Source organism: Gasterosteus aculeatus, chromosome 18 (assembly GCF_964276395.1).
Source record: "Gasterosteus aculeatus chromosome 18, fGasAcu3.hap1.1, whole genome shotgun sequence".
In the NCBI taxonomy this organism is placed as follows: domain Eukaryota; kingdom Metazoa; phylum Chordata; class Actinopteri; order Perciformes; family Gasterosteidae; genus Gasterosteus; species Gasterosteus aculeatus.
In genome coordinates this window covers 7,720,032-7,738,713 of record NC_135706.1, presented here as the reverse complement: position 1 = coordinate 7,738,713, position 18,682 = coordinate 7,720,032, and the positions used below count along the sequence as shown (strand labels likewise).

The following is an 18,682-nucleotide window of genomic DNA, read 5'->3' as shown; positions in this document are numbered from 1 at the left end:
CTCATTAAAACTTTTAAGTCTGTCAGAACCACATGAACTGTGGAAAATGCACGTGTTGTGCCTAAAAACTAATCATGCTTCAACTCTCTCCCTCAAGATGCTTTGTTGTAAAATGCGCAGTGCTTTTTCACATGTAGGTGTATAACAGTAAAACCATCAGCAGCTCTAACGATAAGGTGTATGTGGCTTCCGTAGCTACATAATAATTAAACACAAAGCTCTGTAAATGTCAGTCGTCAGTCCGCGGCGGAAGTATAGCAATGACTCTCTGGGACACTCGGCCCAGGTATTTATTGTCCCAGATGATAAAGATTAGATCGATTATATTTAATAAGAGCCGTATGGATGCTGGTCCTTTCATTTTTTCATGCCGTTGCAGGTGTTGCTACATATAAAGAGACCTGCCTGTCACATTACATGACAAATGAATGTATTTGATCATTATGATCGCAATGACTGTCATAAATACTGTATGCTTATAATTACCGCACACAGACCTGGTTCTTTTAAACAAAACCTGCTTATGAAAATCACATTTTTACACACTGACACACACATTTGTTCTCATTTTACAGTCAGATCAGGCCAAAAAAGCCACACTCATGGGTAGAACCTGAACAAATCGCTCAGAATTAAATCACTCAAACACAAACGCAAAAAAGCTTCCTGTGCTGTGTGATCTTTGACATTTCCTATTGATCAGTGGGCGACAAATAGCAGTTCTCAACGCTGTCATGCGTTGATTTTTCTTGTTTGGGAATATGCAGAAGAAACAGTGAAAGCTGGAAGATGAATGCATTCATTGGAGACGGTATTAATCATTAATCGGCAGCAGATGCTGGGGATTAACAGCTGGTGTGAATCTTGTAGGAACCACTTTGCTTTGCACCCTCTGTTAGACGCCATTCTCTGTGATGCAGGAGCTTCAGCTTGACTTCTTTTTCATTACATCTCTGCTGGAGATGGATTATGGATGGATCTCGAGAAAAAGATGAGGATGTTAAAAGAAATCCTCCAAACCTTTGGTCCTCTGTGTACAAGCTATAATCTCATTTTCAGCCTTGCGCTGTTGAACTGGTGCTGTGAGGAAACCAGGGACCAGAGGAGAGAAGAGAAACGCCTAAATGTCTTAAATTATATATCTTTTTCATTTAATATTGTGGCTGAATAAGTCAAAAGTTCCTGGTGTTCCTTTCTACTTAATTCGCAGTTTTGGATGTGCACACAGATCAAATATAACATCTCATTTTGTTTAAGTTTACAAAGTAAGTCCGTCAAAGCTGGTCTGTTATACAGAAGCAAACTCTGAGCATAATGACGTTAGAAGGGTGCGTGTTTTGGTCAGGAGTTTGGATCATGTAACGACTGTGAAGCCTGAGAGACTGAAGGTCTGGGATAGTGTGACATGATGTCTACTTTATATCCTCAGAGGTCCAATTAAAGTGGCGAGTGAGTCTTTGACACATTTTAAGTAGCCTGCTGAAGTCGAGCCATGAGGTCTTCCACAAAGGATCCCAAGTGCTTTCAAAAGAAACCACACCGTGAAAAAAGTTTTTTTTCTTCTCATGTTTATTCATAGAATCTGAAATGTGTATACTTGATTTCTACACATATATTAGGCTGCTAGCAGGGACTGTTGATTTTGAAAGGGTCATTAAGTCTGAACTTAATTATTCAACTTTATTTGTAATTTCTAATCCGAGCTTTGTGACATTTTCCTTATGACTAAATTGCAATTCTTCACTTCGTACAGCGTTGACTGTGCTTAATGAGCTTGTCAATATATTTATAGTGTATTATATGCTCAGGATCTACTGGCTCAGCATTTCAGCGGCTCCTTTCATTTAACCAATATGGTCTGACACTGCCTTCATCTGCGACCAGAGGTCTGTTACCTCCAGGTATAATTAAACTGAGGTCATAAAACTCTCATCCGACATGAAAAAAACTGAATGACATCCAAATAACCTCAGTAAATAACAACTCAACTGAACCCTTGTTTTATTTTGCATTTATTTGCATATCTTCCTTTCAAGGAGTTCACTTTGAAATGCACCAAGGGTGTTTTGCTCCATAGCTTTTAACCAAACCGGAGAGCAGACAGCTGTATTTGCCATGGATGAGAGAAAGCACGTATCCTCCGAGGGCCCAGAACAGACCTGCTCGCCCTGCTCCCGTCTCAGAGCCAGGTCCGTGTTTCTCAGAGGTGAATATTCCCATTTAGTTTGTATGAGCGGAGATTGTCCGTTCCTGAGCTGCCACTGCTATTATGCATTCTTGAGAGCCCTGGACATGCAGGGGAAGTGCAAAGAATAATGACGGCAAGTGTATATCGGGGAGAGAAAGAGCTCATTTTGACTTGATAGCACCAGAGGACATGTTGGATACGTCTCATGGGCCAATGAAGAAGCAGTTCAGACTACAGGATCACTTTAGCTCAGCTGCACTGAGAGCCCCTGGCCACTCATGAGCAAGCTATGGTAAAATTAACTGGGGTTAAGCAACTATGTAGTCAGTCAAACCAACTATTCCCCACTCATCACATTTTTTAAAAATCGTCACAAAAAGAGTTGAGAAGTTTAGGGGCTGTAACGTCAAAAAGTCTGGGATTTACATAATAACAGTGTGAGGATTTTACATACACAACCTTTTTCTCTTTGTATTGCTCTCCCAAAACAAGCAGAAATGCTATAAAAAAAGGATCTTTTAATGAAAACAGAGATTATCTGGAGTGTTCGCGTGTCGTAGTTGAGGCGCCGTTCGTTGCCGGCTTGAGCAGTCAAGGAAAGCCACAACGTTGGAAAGTAACTTCTTTTCAGCACAGCGTGGAAGTAGAGAGATAGATAGCAGCAAGACTTCACCAAGCACCAGGAACACAGAGCAGATATTCTTTAGGGCAGCCAGGAGGAAGATAATACACACACACACACACACACACACACACACACACACACACACACACATCTTCTTTGGTACGTCAACGTTCTCACACATATGTCGCTGTGTAAAGGACTTTCTGACAGCAGCACTGAACTCATCTCAGCAGATGGGTTGGAGTTATTTAATTCACTTGGCAAACTATCAATAATTTACTCGTGCGTGCAAACACTTGCATACATGAGGAGAAGGCGTGCGTACTGCACACATATGCACACTTATATGACCAATTGTATTTCGCAAAAGCACAATATTAAACAAACTAAATGTTTTAAACCTTTCATAATATACGTACATGCATGCGCACAACACGTTCATACTGACAACAATTGTTTCGCCACCGTTAATCCGTGATGCTATTTAACGGTGCGAGGTGATAAAGTAGAGCGTTGGGATACCTCCAGTCACTTCTTGGAACTGTTACAGGCCGTTATGAATCAGCTCATGACAGAAAAAGGAACCTTTGGCCGTGTTGACGAGGTGATAAACCACATACCACAACATGACATCGCACCCTGCTGAGGGCAGTGCTGCTACAGCGCGTTGGAAGTCACTGAAACGCCTCGCGTGCAGACTGGCGTGCTGAGGCAGAGCTGCTTTGGATGAAATGTAAGAGTCAGAGACGTTGATCTATGCGGCTAAACCCACAGAAATATACCAAAAGTATTTCATCATGATTGATGAGGGTGAAAATTGAAAGATCTTTCACATGACAAGCTCCGGAAGATCTTTTTTTTCTAGCGCTTCATTCATTACATTACATTACATTACATTACATTACATTACAGGTCATTTAGCAGACGCTTTTATCCAAAGCGACTTACATTACACTTTTTAAACCCATGGCTTTTTCACATTTTCGCCCGGGGAGCAATTAGGGGTTAGGTGTCTTGCTCAGGGACACTTCGACATGGAACATGGGGCAGCCTGGAATCGAACCAACAACCTTGTGCTTCCCAGCACACCTTCTCTAACCCCTGCGCCACGACGACCCACATTCCTTCAGTTTAATGTTGTATTTGTACGCTAACAAAGACATGCTCACTCCTTTGCACCCTGTCACATGACTTCAATGGAAGAGAGTAGTTCGGACCACAAATAACATAAATATAGATAGATATAGAACGACTTTTATCTCATGGTTCCACAGGACCGTCTCTGAATTATATCCTTAGAGGACTAAAGGAAAGCAAGTTGAGGGAGAAAAATCGTCCCCACAGAACAAGCTCCCCTTCAGGAAAACATTTGTATACTTGGGGATACTAAAGAAAACTGTTGGTGATCGGCCCAAAACATTTGTTGTATCATAAATTCTTTGAGGGCCGCATCCGAACGTCATGTCACTTCGTCCAGAAGCGAAACCTCTCTGGTAATAAAACTGGTGGTGTACCAAAAAAAACGATTTGACCAGACCGCTGATTAGTAAGCAAATGTTAAAGCCAATGTGGTGTGAATCACGACAGATCACGAGGCCATGAAGTCTGGAGGTGTTGTTTGGTCCTCTGGGTTAATTAGACTGCTGTGAGGCTTACTGATGAAGCAGCCTCTTTGAAAAATCGCCCGGTCTCTACTGATTAGTCACACAAACACACACACACACACACACTCACAGACACTCTTTGTGTATTTGTGGGGTTGGTATTCATACAATAAGCCTTGTAGAAGCATGGATGCACACACACGCCAGCACAAGAACCAAGTCAACGAGGGTGATGATGACCATCAAAGAACGGATGCATCAATAGATCCAAAGGTGAGTTTTAGATAACACGCAATCACATGATGGCAGAAATATAATTATGTTTGCACATTACAACCCCCTGACACACTCAGCCAGGACGTTGTTTGAGTTTTATAAATATGTGCTTTTGTACGTTACGAAGCATCCAGAGCCTTCAGGTCACGACGGACAGGTTGGTTTTAGTTTCCATGCTCCGAACCCCCCGAAGATTGGCTGAAAATGTCTGTTGACATTTAAAAAGTTACATTTATTGCAGCATTCTTATTAATTAGACATTTATTTGTGTTCTGAAACATTTTAATTTTGCCTTTTGGCTTTTAATATGTATCTACTTATTTGTTTGCTCTTATTGTAAGTGTGTTTTCCATTATTCTTTGAATGTGGAGAGACAGATTCCATTTTGTCTTCCTGACACCATCATTTCAGTCGGATTAATTTGAACACACTATTATGATCACTGTACCTCAACGTAACCATCTCCAGTTATATGAACCAATTAGATACATTTCAAGCATCTAAAACTTTGCTATGAACAAAGAGCAACGTTCAAATGAATGAATTGAAATGAAAGCAATGTCACTTCTCTCTCCTCAAGTCTTCCACTTCTTTTACTTCTGCTTGGGCGAGTTCCCACTACGTGTGTGTTTGCAGACTGAAGTCAACTTGAGTGTGCAACACACACTTTCAAACCCTGGAGGCTTTGAGAATGAATACGTTTGATGGCTGTCAGTGTCAAAATCTTAACCTGCCAATTACCTCCGGATGAAGAAAAATAAAAGAAATTAGCTGCGGCCAAACCGTCTCCGTCACAGCGGGCAGCAGCTGGACTGAGATAAAACACTGCAATTTGGAATGTGAATAATCACAGTCCATTTTCTTCTGCCACACTCTGATGTTAGATGTGCTGAAATGCCCTGCACACAGGCTCCATTGCCTGCGGTGGCCATTACAGATGATGCATGAATACATGAATGATACATATTTTTAAAAAGGTGCTCAATCATTGTAAAATAATTGCACATCTCAACCCAGTGAAACTTGCTGCTCAATAATTGCTTTTCTACAAAGCAAATTGCTCTCCCTGACACTCAGAAGGACAGAGCAGATATATGATTGTTATAACCATCATTCAGTGGGTATTATTCTCCATCTTACATCTTATATTCTATTTTTATCTTTTATCTTTTATTTGATAAAAATGTGTCTTATGCACTTTGTCTCTTTGCTTTTCATTTTGTAAGTTTCAAGCAAAGCACTTCCTTGTTGTTAAAACTTGCGACATAAATAAACTAGACTTGCCTTTCAAGTCTCTCTTCATCTGGCTGACTGAGAGCCCCGGAAGTCAGAAGTCAGCTGGCTTTACCTCGATTACAGAACTACATTGGCCTTCAGGTAAAAAATTAACGATGACCAACAGCATAACAATGCCAGATGCTTTCTCCCAGCCGCAGTTTGACCTTTAGAAACGAGGCAGTTCAACACAGCGCACCACTGTGTAGATATTCGATTTGGGTGGTTATACGTAGATGAAAAGATTATTCGGACTTCTATCGGATCTCCCAGAATCCTCCGCACTGAATATGTAAGTGAAACTACTAACATCACATCAGCGCCACGTCTTTCTCTCTGCATTCTGCACACCTGCACATTTGAGCTGTGATCAACTGTAAACCACCATTGTTTGTGGTCTGATACATAGTCAGCCATGACACTTGGAAAGTATCTTATCTAATTCAGCCACCATATTTGGTTTTATTGCATTTATAACAATCAGAATAATGTGTTTCAAATAAAGCAAAGTATATCACCATGACTCATTTGCTCCTTTGGAACTGCTGTGTCTGGCCCTGCAGGGGAACTTTCCTCACACGATCAACACCCTGCCAGATAAAAACGATGGCCATTATGGCGCAATGAAGACCTTCTCTATTTGTACTTTAATTAAGCCTCCCGTTGAACTACCACCTGTTTCATTATTGACTGATCTCTGCTGCCTCACACCGGGCCGGCTACAGCCAGAGGGCTTCAGTCGTGATTGATTGCCCTTAATGGCAGCAGAACACTTTTCTCATCCTTTCCAGCGCTTCCACTATCTGATGTAATTGCTTTGAAAGGAGCCATGACGACCATCTGTGAAATGAATGACAGAATCTCAATGTAGAAACTGGAACAATTGTTTCTCATGAACCCAAACTGCTGTGGCAATAACCATCAGACTCAATAACTCTATTTGTTTTGAACCAAACTCGCAGCCTCTTGCTGCGGCAGCTCGATAAATGCCATCACAAAAAAAGTGGCATTAAGCTACAGAGAAAAGCAATAATGCAGACCCAGTCTTCACCATTCAGTGCAATTAAGGACAAATAAAATAATCAAGACTCAAAGAGAGTAAACATCTGTCCATTCTTTGGTTCAAAAGTGCCATCGGTTTCCAAGGCGACATCTCTGTATTTGGGGAGCAATCCCTATCGTTTTCAGTATGGCTGCTATGATGGTGCCTAAGTATCACCTCCGCGTGACAACATGATGCGTACAATTCAAATACCAGGTAACGTCTTTTAGATGAAGGCAGCAGCAGCAGCAGCAGCATAGAAACAAAGAAAACAATCGAAACCTGGTGTACGTCAATAAGCACCAATTTGAAATCTGAATACCTGATCCACCCTAAAGCAAAGTGACACAAAACCGGGTCAGAACCAGAACCAGAACTGCTGTCGTGTTCATGTGATAAATAAATGTATCAGTATTGAGGATTATAGCCTCGGTATTATGTCATGCTCCTTCTAAGGCAGAAACACATAGTGCCTCTTACACAACTGCATTTTTAGAAACAAAGGCCAGAGGTCATGGCTGCCTACATTACATCGCTCCTGGAGCAGCTTGAGGTTAATCAGTTGACTTAAATGGCATTTCAGAAAGGTTAAGGGGCAGAGGCGGTGTAAAACCCTGCAGCAAGGGAACCAGCAGGTAGACATCGTTGTCGTTGTCGTCGTCGTCATCATCATCATCATCATCATCATCATCATCACCACGTTCTGGCAGTAAAACATTGGGGATGAATGAATGATTTTTAGTCAAAGAGCATTCAACACCAAAGAAATAAACAAGCATTTAAATATTAAGGGAAAATTACATCAGACAAATTTGTTGATTTTTTAAATGGCCACAACCATCGGTGTTGCAAAGAAAGACCTCCAATTATTTAGGCAGCTCTCTGGAGCTCTTCCATAGCCACAAGATTTAATAAAAAGTGCATTTTCATATGGTGCATTTCGAGATAATTATCGGATAATGTCAAAGATTATGAATATCTGTCTGTCATCATCAGTTTTGGTCCGAAACTAGATCAAAGCACAGATTGTTATGTCGTGTTTCAGATAAATTCATCCAATATGAATAACGTAGCAGCATTAAGTTCGGGAAGAAAAGATAATGACAATTTATTTGAAAACAGCAGTCTGATTTACCTACACCTGGTGTACCAGCCACATTTCTTTTTTGCATTTGTGCATTTTTCAGGTGTTTTAGGCCGGCTTTCAGGTCAGAGCTGCATAATTGTTACTGTTAAATTTGTTCAATAAATAAGAAATAAATCACCAACGTGCTGCAAGTGATTCCCTCTTCTCCTTAAGGGGGTCACCATCACGTAGCCTAAATGGCAACATTTATCAGATCAACGCCCCCATCTTCTGCAGAGTAAAATGTCTCATCTCCTCCTTCCAATCTATTCACCTGGGCTTTGTATTCGACTCCCTCCGGCGTGTCTCCCTCTCTCTCCGACAAGCAGCATTTATTCACAACTCGAAACACGGCCTCAGTCCGAGGCAGGGGAATGACTGTGACTGTGGAGGCGGCTTTGAAATGAGATTTTATTAGAAACGAGTCGGATGGGTGGGCTTCCCAAACGGCGACAGTTACGATGAAATAGACCTCAGTGAGATCTCCATGCAATCTTTCACTAACGGCGACCCGCGGGGATCGGAATATGACAGGACGAGGCAATTCTGGTGGGTAACATGGAAATGAGAGTCGCATCACAGGAAGACATTCACGCCGTGCTAAAAGAGACTATCGCCGCCCCAAGAAAAGGCAATTTAAAGAGACACTGACATACAAGCCACCAAATGCACGTCACCTTCAAAAAAACATGCAACCTTTTCCCACACGCAAGGGATGTTGCAAGGTGTAAGAAACCCAATGTGATTGCTCAATTTGTCAAGGGTGTGTGTCAATTGCGGCGAAAAGCTGAATGGATTTGCCCTTTAGTCACTATTGATTCCCTCCAAGCCGATTCTTCAGATGAATCCCTGTGGCAGTTCGCTGGCCACGAAAACCTGTCACGTAAAGTGGTTTCAGGGGCAGCAAAAAGTTTTCTCTCAGTTAATTAATGCCTCAAGGAGTAGGAACGTGATAACGCATCACGAGACGAGAGATGAATGTAATGAGGGCAACTTGATGATAAGGTGGTGGGAGCCAAGAGTGCACTACAGGCTGTTGTTGTTGTGAGAGCGAGATGGATGATGGGAAATGTCAAACTCCCAACCACGTTAAACAAAAAACTAGAAATACTGGAGAGAGCAGTTAGACCACTTCTTTAAAACACTACAACGCCTGTATAAATATGTGTGTATGTGAACCGCCTCCGATGTAGTTCTTACAGTTGAATACAAGTTGAATACAACCAGACAACCGGAATCGTCGCCACCTGCTGGCCATTTGAAAGAATGCAACTTTAAGACACTTCTGCATTATCTTCACTTTTCAGAACCGGAGGTCGTTACCTGGGCGGGACTTAGTATTGGTCAATTGTCAATTGTGGTTTCCTGCACTAATCAGGTCCCGCTGATTGCATCTATCAGTTCTCTGTACGTTGTTGCCGGGCTTTCTCCACCAAGCGCTCTTGATTACAGCTCGTCCCTGATGGATATTGATCACTCGCTTTCAGAGAGCTCTGTCTGTCGGTCTAATACATCTCAACCCCGGCTCCACCTCTAGCTTATGAAATATTAACACCTCCTGCCACAGGCCCTTGTAATTGTTTTTTAAATGTTTGCCTTTAGGAAGGAACTTATAGAAAGACTGAATACATAAAGGCAATATGTATCCAGCGATGCTAACAATGCAAAGATTATAGGAGGATGCTTTTGGACGGAAGCACCAAATTAGCAGATTCACTACAAAGGAAAGTTTGCCTAATGGCTTAGAGGGAAAAACAATAAAGAACAAAACATTACACAGGAGGTGAATTAAGGAAATTGTTTAGTCATCTGCGTACATGATTTGTAGGGGAAACGGAGCAGTAAAGAAAAAACTAATTAAATTGAAATGGAAAGAGAGAGATTCATAAAATGAGACTGGGTTCATATAACTGAACCAGAGCCGAGTCATAATACATCAGCCTGATGGTTCGATAGAGCAGCAAACGTCTTTTGACGGATGGCTTGACGTCCTCGTCTTAATGGGCTCTATTGATAGAGTAGGGCTCGGAATAAGGGATCTATAAAACCTCTTTCATCTTTTCTTTTCTGCATTAGTGGGGATGTCGTGTGAGGAAATAGCTGTTGTCTACCTTTCCTGACAGGTTTATCTGGATCACAGTGTTTGATTCATCACCTGACTCAGTTGTTGCTGAGTTATTCGCTTATTATTCGCTCCTTCATCGCGTTGGTTATTCTGCCACCAAAGCTTCTTTGTAATTGCCATTCGTCTGAGTTTAATAAAGATGTTCATACTTTCCTCTTCATTTATTCCTTCCTCATTCAATTTGTTCTTTCCCATTGTTGTCTTTGTCGCGTCCTCCGAATCAATCAAGTTACGCAACAATTGTAGCGCAGAGAAGGGGGGCACAACTAAAGGACTGAATTAGAAAAGCGTTTGGTCAAACATCAAACAGTGGAAAACAATGCATCATATAAATATTCAATTATTAATTTGTGAAACATGGCTTCATACCAGCCCCCTCATTACGCACCCTTCAACCTGTACAACCAACTACAAAATTTTACACGGTGTCTTGTCTTCTCTGCAAACAGAGTGATGGGTTACGGTTTGGGAAGGATTCAGACAGCCGGGATAAAAGTGTAGTTTCAATAGAGGTTTCAACCAACACATTTTAAAGCAGTCTTCATTCCTAATAATGCGGGTTTTGTGTGTTTTATAACCCTAACCAACACAAAGGGGAAAAAAAGAAAATTTGGACTTGAATAAAACTTGGCTGGTAGGGATGCTGCATTGAACGCAGCTAACAGGCCAATTGCTGATTACATCCTCTGCCTGCCATCGCCAAGCACACTGCAGTTTGACTCGTTTCTGTTGATGTTGTTGATGTCATTGTGGGAACATCCTCTGAAATAAGATAAATACACTCGCTCCACCCTTGCCGAGTCCCTGTGGAGGGCACGACTCGGACTGAAGCAGAAAGCTGATGTGGGGCAGTTTGAAGAGATATTGGAGCAACGGCTGGAGGACGTGGAAGAGACGAGGAGAGCCTCAACTTTTTATTTGGAAAAGTGTACTTTTTTGTTGGTTTCCACCGAGCCAGTTATTTTTGGGGCTTGCTTTAAATTTGGTTTTGTTAGAAAAGAGAAAAGAGTTGGACGGTTTGTATGAATGTACGTTATTAATCATTACACCGTTTGCTTTAAGCTGCTTTGAGGTAACCTTTTACAAGACACAACAAATACATATTTTTTCATAATTGCATTGCTCTTTTTTGATTTTGATCCACAAATTGGTGACACAGATTGCAGTTGATCGGGTAAAAACAAAACAAAAACATAATTATGATCAGCAACCGGCGGTCAACAAGATTGAAGGCAAAGATTAAATCATTACTTTAAAATCACAGATAATTTGAATAATGTGAAAGTGCCTGTCGCTTTACATACATTCATCCCTCAGAGACTTACTACATCAACACAGAGCAAATTCAAGCCCATAAAAACAATGAGAAGGAAGAACCGCGTTCCCTCTCTTTCGTTGCATCTATAACTTCTGATCAGAGGAATAACAAGTGCACCAAATCAAAAACACAGCCGGCGAATCAGTTCCAGTCGTATCAAGTCATTAAATGACAAAATCCTTTGTTTACACCCTCTGGAGGATGACACAATAAATCCTTTTCTACTTTTGGCATGACAATATAATTCTATAGTGGCTTCCAAAAAGATCAATACCGATGTTGACTTGCAGTTGTAAACGTTTGTTGTTTGGAGAGAAAAAAAAAGATTTTTTTTTCTTGGATTTTACTATGAAATTAGCTTTTTTTTGCTTAAAGAAACGCACTCATTTTTACAAAGTTGTGTCTTTTTTTGGTAATGTTTTTTTTTTTAAATGCTGTACGATGTTTTATCCTGTCACTGCACTGAGAGAATAATATAATTACTCTTACCTATGGAACATTTCTAAACATAAACGGACCGTTGAGATTTTTCTTATTGTATGAGTTTATCAAATAAAGCGTCTCAGACAAGATAACACATCCCATCGTAATGTGTCTGTTTATATGAACATTGTCAAGGGGCATCGATTCAAATCAAATTCGTTGTATGTCGTGTTGTGTCGCTGAGCGGTTTGGCCTCAGGCTTTAAGTGTTACGTGTTTATCAAACAAAATAGCTTGTGGAAAATATTGCGGCAGCTCATCACAAATCATTACACATGTATGAAAGCTTAACACACATATTCCCAAGAGCTTAGAGAGAACAACTGGATGCTGTTTCAGGCTGGACGTTATGCCTTCATATTCAACTTTATTGACAGACTTCAATAAGAACTTCTCTGCTAAGTTGACTCAGTGGTTGAACACCTCATACAGGCAAACACAAAACTATTTTCCAGACATCACAGACATTTTATATTGCAGATTCCCACCTTCACGGTCCCATTTCACATCTTGTGTGATCAGGAGGTACGGTACAACTTCATTGTTCAACCTAACGGCGGCAACATCGTCTTTCCTCTTTTGCATTTCCATGATTACGTTTGTGCGCGTGGGGATGCTTTTGGGGACCAACATTACAACCACAAGTACTTTGTTGTTGTTTGTACAATATTGGAGCATGAGGCTTTGATATTGTGCTACAGAAGTGAGGGCTCCCAACATTAAGACTCTCTACATACTTTATGACACAAAGCGTGCAGCTCCTCTTATAAACCGCCTCCTTCATGGTTCATTTTTATCCTGGAGGTCACAGGTCACAGAGACCTCGACTGCTTGTTCCAGGCCAGTTCAGGCCAGTCAAACTTCACAACCCAATTCCACCTCCTCTGCATGCACTTGAACTGCAATGAAAGGAATATGTCAAAGGGCAATATTGTTAGGGATTTAAGCCAGAAGTGCACCCCTAGTCAGGAAATTATAGTACGTGTAATAATGTTTAGTGTTAGAATTATAGTTTGTGTGTTATTAGATATTAGTTATTACATTAACATGTTAGATGAAGTGAATGCAATTTCAATCAAACACAATTCATAGTCATTTAAATCATATAAACACTGTACACATTAACATTCTGTCACAATGTGATGTTAAAACCTGGGGACGGATGCCAATTGCCGTCCTTTATGGATTTCTCCCAATTTTATCCCCAAAGAGGGTTTTTTGGGAGTTTTTTCTCCTGTCAGGTAGTAAATGAACAACTTAATGTAAGGCAGCCGACTGAGGCAAATGTCTTGAGAATTGGACCACATGAACTGTCTTACGTCTTATGATGAAGTGTGATGAACGGTGATCATTAATGATGGGCTGTTGTAATGAAGGTGTACTAGTTATAAGATGAAGACTTAAACGATGTATGCTTTGTTAAATTCACTTATTGAGGCATGAAGCCAACTGTATCTACATTGAGTGCATTGGAGTGTGAGGGACAGCTAGGACAGAGAGGTTTCAGGTTACAGCTGCAGCTTCACACCTCGACGTGAAGGGGACAGTCCAGGAGGTGACCCTTTGGAGAAGAAGCCAATGACATTCAAATGCACCAAGGAAGACACACCTCAAGAGTTTTCAAAGGACCAAAGCGGGGAAAGGATTCTCTATTTCGCGAAATATTTTACTGTTCGCTTAGTATTTCACTTTGTAATTGCATTCCCTATAACGTTGTTTAGTTATTAAATACCTTTTGATTTTTGAATTTAAACGAATTGACTCATTCGTGTCCTCGTTTCCGGCCGGGACGAGAACAAAGGAGTGAGGCCTCCCTCGAGAGCTTTCTGAAACCCTAACAATATGACCAACGGCTTTTTTCTATTTAAGAACATTTTCAGTTTTCTTCAGCAGGAAACTCCAGGAAGAAAATAATAATGCCATTATCGTTTGTTGTGACGATTCCTTCATCTACTACCTGTAACCCTTCATTTACTTGTTGCAGCCTAATAAGCCAAAAGCTAATTCATAAATTGCCCCTGCACTCAGTGTACCAGACTTCTTTATCGAGATCAGATCTGAGATGATGATGCAGAGCGGTTTTAACCCCAATAACTCCACAAGCACTGAGCTGCTGAGTTTCTCTTGGCTCCGTTCCCAGTGGTGCTGAGGTTCAGTCAGGCCTACTTTCCCTTTACTGAGCCATTATTCTCTGCCAACACGGATACGAAACTGTACAATAACAGATAAATGCAGTGTACGCAAAGAGAGAGAGTCTGGGCGGCATTGTGTGCTAAACAATGTTCTTCACACGCTATGATGCTTTGTGTAGAAAACGCAATATAATCCTGCTTCAACTTTACTGCCATTGGAAAATGTTAAAGGTATCTGAAAAGTGCTCCAACGCAACATATTACTGTTTCCCCTGTACAACCCGGGGTAGTAAACTTATATATTTTAAGAGATTAGTTGGATTGATTTGACATTACAAAAAACAAACCAACACAAAAATAAGACAAATAAGACAATAGAGTTTGATGTTCTTAAAAAGAATATTCAAACATATGGTCATTCATAAAATTATTTCTGGTAAAATATCTAAAAGATTAATTATAAAAATGCTTCAATAACTTTAACCACACATGTTCTTCCTCAAACCTCAACCAGGAGTTTAAGTAACTTTAAACTCATGTGGGTCACAGAACAACTCCTCTGTTCAAATAAAACATTTCACACTTTCTGTATTTTGCCAGTAAATCCCGATCGAGATTGTGATCCTCTATCCCAATTCAGTGATAACTAGTGTTCGCCTTTCAGAAGCACTTGGAGATGATGTAGGCCCCCTGTGGTTCAAGGCTCTTCTGAGCCACAACATTGGCAAAACGTTTTAGACATCGACAAAAAGCCAGAGCTGTGAAACACTGCAGTGTTGAGTGTTCGGCTCCCTTTGTTGTTGTCAGAAGCTCTTTTTGATAAGTGGGAGGCCAAAGCTATAATTGCAGGATATTCCCCCCATTAAATCAGGCTCATGCCATCTGAAGGGATGTCCACACGCAATTGCCTTTGTAAGTAAATCAAAACGGCCCCTCTCCGTGAAAGTCTCCTTTAACAAGCTGGATTATTTGGAACCTGGAAACCGCCTTTAAAACATGTAAGAAATGCCGCCTTTTCAACTGTAACAAATAACATTATGACCCCGATCTCTAGTGATTTCCTTATCCTGACCACCCCCTCCACCACCTGCAGGGACAGCGGAGCACGTTCTCCAACAGACTCCTTCAGCTCCGCTGTCACAAGGACCGATACAGGAGGTCGTTCCTGCCCAGTGCAATAACATTTACAATAAATCATCCCTGGCTAAATAATGACAATAACAACCCTGTACTGCTGTGATGTTGCTGCTCTTCCTCTTCCTCTTCTCCTTTTACAAATATTATTATTGTCTATTTTGGAAGGTTATTCTTTTGTTTTTGTTTATTTTATTTTATTTAATATTTATCTTATTATATTGTATATAATCTGTATATTTTTATTCAATTTTCTTCCCTGTACATGCTGCTGTGATACCAAAATTTCCCTCTTGAGGGATCAATAAAGTATCAATCTATCTATCTATCTATTAACTACGGCTCTCAGTAATTCTTTATTCCCTATTGACGCTTGTGTTTCCTGTCACAAACTGAGGGTGATTGTTATTCCTATCAACTTTAGCTTTGATTGTTGCAGGAATCATATAAACTATAAACTGGTGGAGACCGATGAAGAAACAGAGATGACTGTGGCTGCTCTGGAAAATGTGTGTATCTGTCAGTAAATTAACACACCTGTCAGAAAATGAAAACTGGATGAAAGTCTGCATCTACCAGGATGTTAAAGGTGAAGAGACAAATGTGTGCTGAAGAGTGACCGATTGTTTCTGGCAGAATAAGAGACCATGTTTGGGTCCTGCTTCTGTATCATGCATCAGTCAAGTGGGTGTTGCCTCCTCTCTTCCTTGTGTGCGTTTCTCCTGCGTACCTCCTGTTCTCCCCTAGAAACTGCCTGCTCCTTTTGTGGGAAGGAACAATCTGCCCCTTTTCAGCTGAATTGTAGTCATTTGACTTCTATCTGTATTTAGCACTTGTGTTGATGATTTCTGTATTCTTTATCATTTTTCTATATTCTAGTTAGTAATAAATACTTAATCACAAAGCGAGTTCAAGATACTTTTGATTTCTCACAAATTTCCACCACAGTGTCCACCCAAGTCCTCTAATGGTCCCGAGTTACACGGGGAGCGCGCCAAGCAAACGTTCTCATTCCTTAATCATGACCTGCTACTTGACGCTGCCCCGATGCATTTCAACCTCTTCACACAACACAGAACACTGGCCTGGACCCAGACAGCGGTGGCTTCATGCTGGGTCCACTGGCGGCAGCACAAGTGTTCTGGCAGTTTGTGTGAGTACTACTGGAGCCTTTGAGCTGTGGTCCATTAACTTAAGTATCGTGCATTAGCTTGAATGTGCAGCTCTACGATGGATTCTTGGAGAAAACCAACAAGCAAATGGAGAAGCATACAGTCAACTATTGTTCATCTCATTATGTTATTCATGCGAAATAGACCATCTGCAGGATTTGTTCTTTGTGTGTTCTGTTAGTTGACACAGATTTGAAAAACGTTATCTGCTCGAGTCTTTCTTCTCAACGCGATGGATGGACGGGCAGGCAGCTGATGAAACGGAAAAGAAGGTCGTTAGCACTGATTCGTTAGAATATTTCTAACAATGCCTCAAAATGAATGCAGAGATAATTCATTGATGCTCAGATGCTGCACGTAAAGCCTCCCTAATTTATTTGAGACATATTTTCTATTTTGGCACCTGTGCACCGGCTGCTTGGTGGGCTCCTTTGAATGGACGGAGAGAGCAGGTGTGGACGCAGCTCTACGCCGCATTAGCACAAGAATGGCTGCAGGTGTATTTATTCACTGCTGAGCTCCAACGGCCATCAAAATATTAACACCTTTCCTAATATATTCCCTTCCACTTTGAACATTTCTGCCACTCGTCTTTCTCACGTAATGATGTCTGCATGCAGGGAGGATGTACGTGTTTGTGTGTGTGTTAATAATAATAACCTTTGTTTAGCTGAAGTCTTTTGATTTGAAGTCCTTTGTTATTTCTGCCAAAATGTGAGGTTTGCGCTTGTCTGACTACAACCAAGGCAACGCCCGCTCGGTTGTTCACCTAACAAAACAAATGTTAATACCCATGACACCATGAATGTCTTTGATATTAATCAGGGAAAACAAGTGGCCATTGTGTGAAAAACAAAAAAATGGTCCGACAAAACCCAGATAAAACGCAACGGTTCAATTGGTTCTTATTTTCTAATTCATATATTTAATTGAAATTAAGACCGGTGATACAGGAACTCAGTGGGGACTCAGGATGTCATTATTTCTGCAATACTTCTTGCAAAGACGAACTGCGGACATTTTTTTCTGCAGTGACCCTCTTCTTTACGTCTCTATGAAGTCAGCGATTCAAACTCTTTATCAACAAAATGTTCAAAGTTTTTGTTGTTGCAAAACCAACCAAGTTCAAGTCCAAATCTCCAGACTGTTTCCACACACGCTGCCAGGTTTGACTTTGTAACGGTCAACATTGGATTGAAAGTTTTTTCAGCAGTCATAAGCCGTCACTTTGTGCAGCGTGAATGTCAACACAGTCTAAATTGTCAAATTAAATCATAGAGAAGTTTTTAACGTGTTGACGAATGGAATTTGGGATTGATTACTTCATTAAACATATTTTCAAGCTGGCCGCCTGGCTGTCGGATGCTGTAGGACGCGCACGCGCGATCATCCTGATGATTGACATCTGGTTCAAACTAACGAGACTGTTTGAGCGCCGATCCGCCTTCGAGGAACCCAGATAGCTTGATGTCTCAATCATCTCGGTAATTTGAGCTGGATAATCGGACATTTGATCGACTTAGTTGAACCACGTACGAGGAACAGGGCCCTCGTTAATATGTATATTGGATATTACGGAGAAGGGTTTTGGAGGTCTACGTATTGAAGAGGATTCTGAGCATGAGGGAGATTCATTATTTTTCATTCATTGGCTTTGACTGAAGGCTTTTCTCTCTGAGAGCCCCTTCAGTTAAAGGTGTGTATTCTCCTTCTGACACTGATCTTGAAACTGCAAAGACTTCATTTATGAAAAATAAGTAATAGTTTTCCCTCTGTATTGGTGGATTGTGGTGAAAGTGACTCCAGAAGAGGACAAAAAGAACCGATGCACCAGAAACCCATTCAATACTAAATCAATTCTCTCAACCTGACAGACGCATCCTAAGACACCTGTCTGCAGGTCAACTCCATCTGGGCCCTGTTCCTCGTATGTGGTTCATATGCTCAAAGACCTTTTTGACCTGATGCCGATTCTTTAAAGAATGGAAGCAGGTGGTGCACTCTTCCAAAACAAATAGTAAGGTCACTCCGGTGAGCCAATTCATTGTTTTTAAAAGAGCAAATGGATGGTTTGGGAAGACAGCAAAATGTGACTTTCTGGTGAAAATAAATGCATAAATGCTCAAATAAAGTCTGACCTGCATGACAAACTGGTGTATAAATAGTATTTATTGTGGCACTCT

The 18,682-nt window shown here is 41.0% G+C and overlaps 1 protein-coding gene across 3 annotated transcripts in view; it reads right to left on the bottom strand.

Moving 5' to 3' along the window:
- Positions 1–18,682, bottom strand: part of LOC120807874 (regulator of G-protein signaling 6) — a 42,476-nt gene that overhangs the window by 19,380 nt on the left and 4,414 nt on the right. The gene's annotated exons all lie outside the window — the stretch shown is intronic.